Source organism: Mus caroli, chromosome 17 (genome assembly GCF_900094665.2).
Source record: "Mus caroli chromosome 17, CAROLI_EIJ_v1.1, whole genome shotgun sequence".
NCBI lineage: Eukaryota > Metazoa > Chordata > Mammalia > Rodentia > Muridae > Mus > Mus caroli.
The window spans coordinates 1,825,582-1,836,648 of record NC_034586.1 but is presented as its reverse complement, the minus strand read 5'-3'; the positions used below and the strand labels follow the sequence as shown (position 1 = coordinate 1,836,648).

Below are 11,067 nucleotides of genomic sequence, written 5' to 3'. Positions count from 1 at the left end.
CTCATTCCACCTGGTTTCTCAAGAGCAGATCTTTTGGCCAACCTTAAGCTCAGTGGATCGGTAAGGCAGGAGGCTGAGTTCCAGTTGCCTTTGCCCTAATTTATTGAGGCCTTTAAAAGTAAATAAATAAAACTTTGAACTCAAAAGCATCTGAAAGCTTTATGAGTGAGATATGCTACTTGCCTTCAAGGGTATCAAAGATCTCTGGAATTAAAGTAATAAAAAAGAAAGAAAGAAAGAGAGAGAGAGAGAGAGAGAAGGAAGGAATGAAGAAAGAGAGAAAGAAAGAAAGAAAGAAAGAGAGAAAGAAAGAAGAAAGAGAGAGAGAAAGAAAGAAAAGAAGAAAGAGAGAGAGAAAGGAAGGAAGATAGGAAGAAAGGCTCTGTAGTTGCAGAACTAGAAAGCTGCCCAAACTGGAAGCAACTGGTTCTTGTAGCTTATTAACTTAGGTGGGGGCAGGCCAAGCACGGAAGTCTCCAGCTCTGCCCTTGTCTTTTTCTAATGGAGGATTCCCCCTGTTTCTGGGCCTTTAATCGGCCCCTGTTCCTTCGGAATCCAGAAACAACCCTTTTCCAGGAAGGCCAGGGAGAGGAAAGGGGAAGCTGGAAAGGGCTCTTGAGAAGCAGTAGGAGAGAAAACAAGGGGTCAAGGGGACCTCAGCTATTACAGGTTCACTCTGGAATCTGGGGGTCTGAACGGCAAACCAGGCAACTTGTGTGGTGACCTGTGTGAGCGGAACATGGCCCTCACAAAGCCCTTTCTTTTCTCTCTTTAGAGAGATGGACTAGCACCCCCTTATCGGCTGTGAGCACGGAGGAGCTCCACGGGGGCGGAGTGCCTCGCTTTGCTTGTAGGTCTGGACCCGAGATTCCTGTGATAAACTGGAAAACAATTCAGTGCGCTTCACTGTTAGATGCGGCTCTTTCAAAGGCAGGGAAAAGGAGGCCCTCAGGAAAGAGCTGTCTGGTCCAGCCCAGGCATAGAGGCTTCCAGACGTTTCCAGGGGCCGAGCTGCTTTCCCTTCTCCAGAGAGATGGCCTGGCTTGTGCACTCATGCAAGACGCTGCTAGTAAGCACTTTTCATGGGAGTGTGTGTGTGTGTGTGTGTGTGTGTGTGTATGTATGTGTGTATGTGTGTGTGTGTGTGTGTGTGTGTGTGTGTGTCTGAGACAGAGAAGAAGATAGAGACTGAGACAGACAGACAGAAACACGGGGCGTGGCATGGCGTAGCGTGGCGGGGAGAGGAGGGAGGGAGGGAGGGAGGGAGGGAGGGAGAGAGAGAGAGAGAGAGAGAGAGAGAGAGAGAGAGAGAGAGAGAGAGAATATGAACCCCCTTTGCATGCAGACCTGCAGTGACCATGTAAGGAGGAAGGAAGTGTGCTGGAGATGCCTGTTTCTGTACCTGTGTGCTCAGCTAGGGCCAGGCCCTCTGCTGCCAAATCCCTGGGGGAGCTGACACATGAACTAGTTTCGCTTGTCCCCTGCACCTCCTCCAGCAGGAGCAGCAGGCTAGGCGGGGAGAGGTGACAAGCTGTAAGGCCTTTCCTGCCAGAGCCCGCCCCTCGCAGGCCTGGCGGTTTCTCTGCAAAGGAAACGTTCAAAACTCCAGAACGTGGCATGGGTCTTCCCTAGCATGTGTGCCTGTCAACAAGTCACCAGTGTTGGAAGAGCTAAGGGGAATGTGTGAGTTGCAGGAAGCCCACGGGAGACGTTCCTGGAGAAGGCTGTTTACCAGGAGGCGCATGCTTGCTTCCTGGTCCTAATTAATGTCAGTCTTGGTTACTGTGTTCGCCTTCTTGGCGATCTTCTTAGCTCCATGCAATTCCGTGCTTCAACACACCGGAACCATTGCTAGCTGTGCTGAGGAGGTAAAAAGTCCCAGATTTTAAAGAGATAGCTTTTAACCAAAGGATTGTGGCAGGTAGGCGGCAAGTTAACTATCCAGGCTTGCAGACAGAATGGAGACCTTGTAACACCTGCATGAGGTCCTGTCTGGGCAGGGATCCTCATGCTGGAGTGTTGCCCTTTGGGGACAGATGGCCTTTTTTTTTTTGTCCAGGAAGAGAAAACCCTGTTACACAGAGGATGGAGTGATTTATGCAGACTGCAGTTTAAAGGGCATTTCGCAGCCCTGTGGAATGCAAGAGGCAGCAGGATTTGAAGGTACAGTATACTCAAGGGCACGTGTGGAATGCACCAAATGTTTTCCTTTCCTACTTTGAAGCAAGTTTCAATCCATTTCACTGACGAAACCGGTTAACCGTGTGCAAATGTGTAACTTACCAAGGCTCCATGGAAGCAGTGACTTCTCTCAGCACTTGGGATCTGGTGTTGGAATAAACCGGCCAATGCTGCCTTCTACAGAGTAAATGTCTTCCTTTAGTTCTCACATTTAAAGAGATTGTATTTTGGAGGGAGGGGAGACCATGCCTTAATTTTCCTTCAACTGGAAATGATTATAATAAAATATTTGCATTGGAAATCGTTTCTATTTTATAGAAATTAAGTTTTCTCTTTTGGAATTCACGGGTTTGGGGCAAAGTAAAACTGCAATATACTTTAAGTATTTCAGGGACCAGAGGTTAGTGGTTAGGAGCATGCTTTTCCAGAGGACCAAGTTCAGTTCCCAGCATCCACTTGTTGGCTCACAACTACTTGTAACTCCAGCTTCTCGGGATTCAACACCCACAGGAGCCCACACAGCTCTGCACATGGCACACGTAAGTTTATACAAGTTCATGAACACAAAAAACAAAAATAAATCTAAAAGTATCTCAAAAGTTCATGCTTCAGTGAATTGCATCTCTAGTGGCAATTGATTTAAAACTTTGATTTCATTATAAACACTCCTTTTTTATTATGAACTGTTTCAGGCATACCCCCCCCCCCGAGAATTATATAATAAACCTCTGCGCTCTACCCAAGAGGTAAAGTGTTATAAGTGCAACTGAAGCTCTTACCCCTGTGCCCCCCTCTTTCTTTCTTTTCTTTTCTTTTCTTTTTCTGTTTTGTTTTGTTTGAGACAGAATTTCTCTGTGTAGCCCTGACTGTCCTGGAACTCACTCTGTAGACCAAGATGGCCCCAAACTTAGAGATTACCTGCCTCTGCCTTCCAAGCTCTGGGACTAAAGGTGTGTGCCACCACTGCTTGACAAGGCACACTTTCTAAATCTAGTCCCTTCCTCACCGTTCAGAGATAACTATTACCCTGCATTCAGAGTTTATTGTTTCTGTGCATTGAAAAAAAAGTCATGGGGCTAAAGAGATGGCTCAGTGACTAAGAGCACTTCCTACTGTTTCAGAGCTCATAGGAGATGCTCCAGCCTTCTCTAGCCTCAGATGATGCCATACTCACATGCGCACACATAACATACAGAGATATATAATTAAGCATAACATGTCTTTCTTTTTAAAAAATTACTGCTTATACATAAACACACAAATTTTAATATAGATTTGATATTTTATAATCATTTCCAGTGGAAGGAAAATTAGAATGTGTGTGCATATGTGTGTGCATATGTGTGTGCATGTGTGTGTGTGTGTATGTGTGTGTGCACAAAACATTTATCATGTGGTNCTGATTTGAATGTTTCCAACCTTTCTACAAATATTACAGCTGTATTTCATAATTGCAGATACAGCCATCTCTGTATATGTTTATATATCCCTATATATGGATATTGTATATACCCATATATCCTTATATCTATAGCTATATGCTATATTGGTTACAGGAACTCTGTTTCTTTCCATTCAGTCTCTCTCTGCTGGCAAATCTGCTGTCTAGACATCTAAGTTTCTCTTGATGGATGTTATTTGCTCTGATTTTTTCTCCAGCATAAACAAGGTTGGTGTGAACTCCCTTGTCATGTCTCATTGTGCTCAGGACTGAAAAGATTTTGGAATTTCAAGCATAAAAGCTGCTACTAAAAAATGTTTGTTTCAGCCGGGCAGTGGTGGCACACACCTTTAATCCCAGCACTTGGCAGAGACAGGCAGATTTCTGAGCAAGGCCAGCCTGGTTTACAAAGTGAGTTCCAGGACAGCCAGGGTGATACAGAGAAACCCTGTTTCAAAAAAAACCCAAAACCAAAACAAAACATTTTTTTGATGCCAGCTATGGTGGTGCATGCCTTTAGTCCCAGCACTTGGGAGACACAGACAGGAGAATTCTTTCTGAGTTGGAGGCTGACCTGGTCTACAGAGATAGTTCCAGCACAGCAAGGGCTACACAGAGAAACCCTGCCTGAAAAACCAAACCAAACCAAAGCAAACCACCACAACAAAACCCAAACACAAAATGAAAATAAAAACATTTTTGTTGCATTTTTATTTTGTGTTTTGTGTGCATGCATTTGATTGTGTGTGTGTGTGTGTGTGCAATTCAGTGGAGTTCAGAGGACAACTTTCAGAAGTTAGTTCTTTCTAATACCATGTGGGACTTGGGGAGGGGGTGGGGTGGAGTAAGCTCAGGTCACGTGACCCGGAGGCACATGATTTCACCTGCTGCGTTGTCTCACCAGCCCCAGATCCTCAATTTCGAATTTAATATTATATTGTGAATATTTTACCATATCACTAAATATTCCTTTTAAAACACTGTGTTGATGGTTGCAGATTCGATCACAGCCAGGCCATTTCTTTGGTTTTTTCCAACCTCTTAAACATGTAGACGGTGATTTCCACCACTCTCACTAGGAAAGCTCTGAAGGACGACAACCTGGTTCTAAACAAAAGCACTTCTTGATCATCTTCACAGCCATTTTAGTGGCTGAATCAATTCTTTCGTTGCCGGAACAGCTAATATCTCAGGATGCAATAAAGGCCTTTACATTATTTTGTGTGTGGGTACACGTATACATACAGGTGCATGTGGTTCTCAGATGTCATCCTTCAGGGCTCCTCATTGCCTTAGAGTTTACCAAGTAGGTTAGGCTGGCTGGCTCACTTCTCCCTGCCTTCCCAGTATTGAGATTACAAGCACCTTACTGCCCTGTTGCGGATTCAGTGACTGACCTTGGATCTACATGTTTACCAAGCAAGCAGTCTATAGAACGAGATGTGTCCCCAGCTGGAATTCCTTGCTTGGCTTTCAGGGGCTTGGATCTGACTGGGATGGCAAAGGGAAGGGGGAAAAGAAACAGGGACATGGATGTAGAGAGAATCCCTTATGTACTGTGTGGAAGCATCACCTGTCAACAAAAAGCTGATGGCTTATTGGATGAGGCAGGAAATAGAAGGCGGGACATCTAGGAGAGAGAGAGAGAGAGAGAGAGAGAGAGAGAGAGAGAGAGAGAGGAATTCTGGGAAAGAGTGATAGCACAGGATTTTATCCTGGGCTCAGAAGAGACAGGCAAACTGAGGAGAGGTAAATAGCTATGTGAAAGACAGAGTCTAGAATAAACAGATTATATAAGTTATGAGCTAGTCTGTAGATGAGCCAAAGCTTATGGCCTAGGCATTTATTCATAAATAATTAAGTCTCAGAGTTGTTATTCAGGAACAAAGAGCCTGGGCAGAAAAGTTCATGGCTACACTTGGAGGCATAGAAAAGCTGGGGTTGGGTGGTCTGGGATCTTGGATGGAAAAACTGTAGCATCCTGGAAGCTCAGCATGTTTATTACAGAGAGTTCGACAGAGAGACAGGATTAATGCACACAGCTGACCGAGAAGCCATGGTTTCTTTGGGGTAGGGGAGGGTTTGCCATTCTTCCATGAGTCTGACATGACTGTGCCCATGTCATTCAGAGCCTTTCACACCTAGGGCTTTCTTCCCTCCCCACACTCAGCTCCTTTAATGTGATGTTCAGTGGCCTTCCTGCCAATACATGGGGTAGCTACATCATTTTCCTGACTCAGGTGACCAGGTGTTGCAAACCCATTGTTGTACACTGCTCTGTTCTTTCAGCTGTCACGACAGAGCTAAGCAGTCCATCGCAAGCCCATAACAAAGGATTCAACTATTTCACTTGAGTTGCTTTATTTAATGACCTTGTTTCTCGAGTGTTGATCACTGTTGCTTTCATTGTAGTGATGGTTAGACAGAGGGAGGGAGGGCTGAAAAAAATCCCTCAGGTTGAAATCAATGATTGACAGATCCATGATTCAATAAAGTGGACTTTTCCCAGAGCCTGCTCACTTTCTTTAAAATCACTCTCTCTCTCTCTCTCTCTCTCTCTCTCTCTCTCTCTCGCTCGCTCGCTCTTATCAGCTCAATTTAAACTTGTGAACATTGTGACATTTCAGTTCTAAATACTTCAGAATTTTCACACTTTAAGTAATTTAAGATCACCTAACATACAGTGTGTGTGTGTGTGTGTGTGTGTGTACATCTCCTAAAAGCAGACACCTTGGATTTCAGTGTGCACACTACTTTACTAGGTAATTCTAGTTGTTTCCTAACAGGCTTTTCTTTCTCACCCAGCCCCAGTCTGTGTGAGACATCCTTGGTTTTATATTCTCATTCACGCTGTGTACTGTTGGAAGAGTTGCTGATCTGATGAGGTTCGAAATGGCTTGCATTTGCCTGTTTGTTTAAGAGCTTGAACTTATGAAACTATTCTTCTCCACCCGTATGAAAACTCCTGCTCACTTCTGGTCTTCATTTAAAACAAAAACAAAAACAAAAATAAAAACAAAAACAAAAACGGGTTGTTTGTCTTGCAGACCTTTCTCTTCAAGCTGGAAAGCCGTACGACAGATTCTCACTGCATCCTGATTACGCAGTGACTCTGTCTCCCTAGCAAATGGCCCGTGGAGAATGAAGGAGAAAGCAGGAATGCCCTCCTCAAAAGTGATTACGTGGAAATTTGGATTCCAAGGATGGAGAGGGAAGCATGTGGCTTTGTGCTGAGCTGTGTAATACGTCAGGGCTCAGAAGATACTGTGAGACAGATAACAGAGGCAGCAGCAGGCTCTATTTAGAGAAGAGAGATGAGTAGAATTCCATGTCCTATGGTCCACCTGTCCTGTCTCCAGGTGTTGACATGTAAATTATGAGCCCAGTCACAGGCACCCTACGTGTGCTTCCTTGGCCTTTCTTCTGGCCCTGTAGACAGTGGGCTGACTTTGGTCACCAGTGCTGTGACTCACTCCATTTCCACCCATCCTGAGCACAGAAAATCAATAAGAGCATCATTTAAAAACTCACCCGAGGCCTGAAAAGAGCCTGTTACAAGACGCTGGGACTGGAATAAAGGAGCCTCAGCGTTGGGAGGTGTCTGGATGTGTTGTTATTTCCCTCCCTGTGACTCAAAGAGATCCTGTCTGTGGCTGTGCACTTTCGGTTGCTAGTGTGGAATTCAGCCTGGGCTGTTCATCTAGATTTTTTTTTCAGAAACCACACAAGATGGACTGCGTAGGCTTATTTGTGCTGCAGTGTGAGAAAACTTGAAAAGAGAATAAAAGTATGATTAATCACCCTTTTTTTGTCCCTCAGCATATCCATGTTAAAGATTTGAACTCAAAAGTACAAGTCACTTTATGGTGATTTAAAGCAGTTTCTGCTGCTTACCTGTGCCACTCAAAAAGAAAGTAGGATTTTGTTTGTTCATGTTCATTTTTTTATTTTTAAATCTTTTTAAAAAAAAAGATTTATTTATTATTATATCTAAGTTCACTGCAGCTGTTTTCAGATACACCAGAAGAGGGTGTCAGATCTCATTACAGATGGTTGTGAGCCACCATGTGGTTGCTGGGATTTGAACTCAGGACCTTCGAAAGAGCAGTCAGTGCTCTTAACCACTGAGCCATCTCTCCAGCCCTTGTTTTTTCATTTTCAAGACAGGGTTTTACTATGCCCTAAACATTCTGTATAGGCCTCGAACTCATGGAGATCAACTTATCTCTGCCTCCTCAGTGCTGGGATTAAAGGCATGGGCCACCAGGCCTGGTCGTAAAACTGTTCTTATAATCGGGGTGAAATGTACCATTGATAGCCAGTGTCTCAGCCTCCAGTCTCTGAGCTGAGTGTGTTTGGAAGATTTCAGACAGGATTTAGAGACACGAGTCCTTGTGTTTCATTGTGGAGGGAAGTTTCTTTAAAATGACTGTTTCTGGTGTCCTCACTGAGATGAGTGTTTAGTCTCCCCATCTTGACAGGATCATAGAAGTGTGCACATTTTGCGGAATGTAAATGGACTCTCAATGAAAACACATTGGAGAGTGAGCTATGACATTTAAGAATCACCCTCTGGGAGAGGTAGGAGACATGAGGAAGACCCTGGAGTCAGTAAAAGTTTCCTGCAGATTGGTGGTCCCAGGTGTCATATCTGATCACTGTAGTGTCCAAGTGATCATCAATATCTTTATTGATTCTTCGAGAGTTTCATACAGTGTATTTGATGATGCTCACCCCCAGCTCACCCAAGGTCCACCTTAGCTCTCCTTACCTCCCGACTCACTCAACTTCAAGTCTTCTTCCTCCTCTGCCTCCCCCTCTTCCTTTCTCCTTCTCCTCCCCGTCCTCCTCTTCCCTCTCTTCCTCCTCCTCTCAATCAGAAAACACATGGAGTCCTGTTTGTGTTTCCAACCACTCTTGGTACTGGCACCAGCCCTGAAGTTTTTGGTCAACCTACCAGGGCTTGCAGACAGGTGATATTTTTTGCTATCATTTCAAGAAAAGACCAAAGGACAGGACCATATTTCTGGGGCCATAACCTAACAATAAAATCTAGGAGCAAAATTCCTTTCTGACCCAATCTCCCTGGCCTCCCTAGGTTGGATTCTATTTTCTCTCCACGTTGCTAGGGTAGGTGTCAACAGGGGATACTTACCCTCACTGTCAACTTGATTGGATTTAGAATCACCTGAGAGATTGATGGTAGCAAGATGCTAGGTGTGTCTGCGAAGCCAGTTACAGGGATGATTCACTGAGCAGGAACAGGGGAATGGCCTACCCCAAATGTGGGGAGCACCGTTGTGTAGGCTGGAGGCCTAGATAGAGTGAAAGGAGGAGAGAGAGCCACAAAGTGCATTCTCCATCCCCCTGTCCAGATTCCTGGCTATGTATGAACTAATCTGTCCCAAGCTGCCTTCCCTGCCTGACATTTTGGACCCCTCAGAAGCTCTAAGCAAAGGAAATCTTCTGTCCTTCAGCTGTGCGCTCTCTGTGGTGTTGGTCACACTGCTAGAAAAGGAAACACCTACAGCCATGGTCTGAAAAATCATGGGGAGAGAAGATGCACAAAACGGTAACCTTTGAGATGTGCTCCACTCTTCTTTGAGGCCTAACCCTTGTTCTGAGTGAGATGGAATGGGAGATGTGTCCATTTGAGTACGTATGACCCCATAGTCTCAGGTGCTTGAAGACTTAGGTGGCTTTGTTGGAGGAAGCATGTCACTGTGAGATCAGGCTTTGAGGTCTCAGAAACTCAAACTAGTTCACTTTCTCTGCCTGCTGATCTGGACATTGAACTCTCAGCTCCTTTTCTAGCACCATGTTTGCCTGCAGGCCAACATTCTCTCTGCCATGATGATAAAGGACTAAATCCCTGAATTGTAAGTCAGCCCCACCTAAATGTTTTCCTTTATAAGAGTTGCCATGGTCATAGTGTCCGTTCACAACAACAAACTCCTAAGACAGGAGGTACTAGAAAAAGCCAGTGAGTGGTTTACATACAGTTCTCCATCTTTCCCTGGTTCTTCTCCATCTTGTCTTCAGAGTTTGGCAAACATTGGCAAGTGAAGGAGCAGCCTTCACTTGGGACTGGAAGTGCCTGGGCAGCGGGGAGCGGGGAGGGAAAGGGGGAGGTCGGGGAGTCCAGGGGGTGCTCTCGCATATTTGGTACCATTGGTAATTTTTTTACTGAAGTATTTTTCAGAGTAGCAACTTAAGAACCACCATCTAACGTACCATTTTTGCCTTAGGAAAGAGGTCTTACAGAAATATGCTAAATTTGTCTATTTGTAAATTTTAAGAAGACATGATTCTACTAAAATGCATACACTCTACTCCATTGATTGTTAATACATCTTTCAATGAGAAAACTGCCTTTGAGCTGTTATCAGTCTTTCCTTTGGCAAATGAAATCCATTTTCTGTTCCAAAAAAGTCTGGGCTTAGAAGACTGTAATAGCTAAGACAAACCTGTTTGCAAACCATCCTCCACAGATCTGACTACATCCGGATTTGTGCTTTTAAAAGATCGTTTATTTTGATTTTATGTATGTGAGTGTTTGCTTGTCTGTACATATGTGCACCAATTGTGTGCCTGGTACCCTCAGAGGCCAGAAAAGGGTGTCTGATCCCCGGAACAGGAGTTAAAGATGTTTATAAGCCTCCACCTGCGTGCAGGGAACCGAACCCAGTTCTCTATCAGATTAACCAACTTTCTTAAGTGTGTAGTGAGCTCCAAGCCCCGAATATGTGTGCTTTAACTGTCTTTGTAGTTTGTTGTGGACACAGTCATCTTATATAGCTGGAGAGTGTAGAACTACCCTTGGATTGAACACCTTGTCATTCAGCTACCTCCCTTCCCTTCCCTTCCCTCCCCTCCCCTCCCCTCCCCTTTCCTTTCTTTTCCATCTCACATCATAGATGAAACACAAAAAGGATCTTGGAAGCCCTTTTGTACATATTTCAATCCATTCTTTTCAAAGTGGTGACCACCATTCCTGTACATGTCTTTACATTTTCTTCACTTGTCTGTCCTCTAACAAGTTATTCATGATTTGAAAATAAAATCACACTCGCGCGCGCACACACACACACACACACACCATGTATGTACATGTCACTCAACGTTGTGACCTTACACTACAGATTTAAATTTACTTAGAATTTATTTAGACTTTTGTATATTTCCCATCACCCAGTGCTCTGACTGTCAATATTTCAAGCTGTTTATTTGCTCATGCTATTGTGGGGGTGAAACTTAGAGCTCACATGTGCTAGCCAAGCACTGCTATGAGCTAAAAAACCTAGCCCATACTTTTTACATTGGTTTAATTTAGTTTTTTAAATTGTGTATGTATGTATCTATGTATGTATGTATATATATATATATATATATATACACACATATGTGTGTGTATGTATATGTATGTGTGTATCATGCATGCATGT

At 44.1% G+C, this 11,067-nt stretch overlaps 1 long non-coding RNA gene across 2 annotated transcripts; it reads left to right on the top strand.

The window, feature by feature from the left end:
• Positions 1-507: 507 nt before the first annotated feature.
• On the top strand, positions 508-7,086 carry LOC115029750. 2 transcript variants are annotated; one of them, XR_003835314.1, is made up of 3 exons: positions 508-1,069; positions 2,060-2,163; positions 6,670-7,086. It is a non-coding gene; the product is annotated as an uncharacterized LOC115029750 (long non-coding RNA). The 2 variants fall into 2 exon arrangements; XR_003835313.1 differs by lacking the exon at positions 6,670-7,086 and having other exon boundaries at positions 2,060-2,482.
• The last annotated feature ends 3,981 nt before the right edge of the window (positions 7,087-11,067 follow it).